This window comes from Frankliniella occidentalis, unplaced genomic scaffold, assembly GCF_000697945.3.
Source record: "Frankliniella occidentalis isolate FOCC.00 unplaced genomic scaffold, Focc_3.1 Scaffold346, whole genome shotgun sequence".
In the NCBI taxonomy this organism is placed as follows: domain Eukaryota; kingdom Metazoa; phylum Arthropoda; class Insecta; order Thysanoptera; family Thripidae; genus Frankliniella; species Frankliniella occidentalis.
In genome coordinates, this window is record NW_026267469.1 from 38,715 (window position 1) to 40,427 (window position 1,713).

A 1,713-nucleotide genomic window follows, 5' to 3' on the forward strand; every position below is an offset into this window, starting at 1 on the left:
CATTACATGCATGTATGCAGGTGTTGCCTAGTAATCGCGCTGAGGCCCCCTCAGGCGTGGTTTTTAGATTTTCAACCGTGTTCCAGGTTGCGCATTTTGACAAGCGATACTGTTATCGAAAGGGTATGAGGTGCCCTTTAGGTCTGCGAAGAAAAAATCGTTACTTTTGCGGACTTCAAACGCCGAGCGCAAGTGACGCGGAACGAGACACTTAGGCCCCCGGCGTCCACGGGGTGACGGTGGTGACCAATTGCACTTGCCGGATGTAAAGTAGAACCCCAAAGGTCTCAGCTCAAGCCCTCATCGACACCTCAGGTGGCGCGCAGCGCGCACAGCGTGCCCAACAAGAAGTGAGCCATTTTCCCGCGCTCTCGGGGGCGTTTTGAAAATCGAGTGGCGCGACCCCTAAACGTTGTCGCACGGACTTCGGACAACGACAGGAAATCATCGTTTAATGTCCTCTATCATTTAGCGTCCGAACCTCGAAACCTTTTTTTCCGTCGGACAGGCTACTGCTGGATCATGGGCTTAGGTGGGAGCTATGTCTCTTAGATACAAACATGCTTAGGAAATAATTTCTCTCAATAAAACCATTTCTGAGCTGGGGATAAAATATTGGGACCCTGCATTATGCTCATGGTACCCCACCTATGGGGTACCATGATCAGTAGGTGGGGTACGATGATCATGCATAGTTGTGTCCTAGAAAGACACCCAAAAAATAACAACCTTTGAAACTCAGCGAAGGGACTTATGACAATGTCATTGCCAGGTAATCCTGTGGGAAGCGGCCCTTTTCTAGACTGCGCCTGGAAAACGTGTGAGCTCACAGCCGTTATTGTTTGGATTTTGATTTGGATTCAGCTCGTCGAAAGAAAACTTAAGTGTTTTATACGCCAAAACGATCGGAGGCAAAATGCCAGAGTTATTGACGTTCAAAGTGACAATAAGTGCCAAAAATGACTTAGTGTCACTTTGAACGTCAATAACTCTGACATTTTGTCTCCGATCGTCTCGGTGAATAGGACACTTTCGTTTCCTTTCGACGAGCTGAATCCAAATCAATAACCAGATTTCGATTTGAACATAAAAAGTTATGACATTTGCATGATCATGGTACCCCGAAAAAAAAATGCTCATCGTGCCCCAAAAGATAACTTTTTGGTCTAGAGAGACCTGAGTTAACCTCAGGTGTTCTAAAAATCGCGTCTAGTCGTATTTCATAGAAAGAAGGTTACAGACGGCAGGGAAAACGTCGCTTGTGCTTTCGGACTCAGCATTCGGCTCTAAAAAAAAATATCCCGAATAATTTTATGCTCGACTTACCTAAATTGATCTCTTTAAATTTATGAACCTTCCCTTTTCTCGTCTTACGCGCCGTGCGACTTCGCGCTCTCGATAAAAACATCCCCTGGCACACCCCCTATCAACGTCTCACAGGTTGGTGGTCATCAAGTATCCTGACTTTGATTTATCGACTGAAATACATAGTGGCACTGAGGTAGTGTGTAGAGATGATTGGTGTCCATGTTTACTTGTCATATTGCAAGGATTAAACAGTAAGTTTGTCTAATTTACCTCTTGTCTAATTTACCTCTTGTTATTGGCTGAGCGACAGCGAAGCCTATTACTCCACTGATGATCAAAAAGTTTCGCGTCTGTTTGTGTGTCTGTGTGTCTGTGTGTTTGTCTGTACGCACGATAACTCGAGAA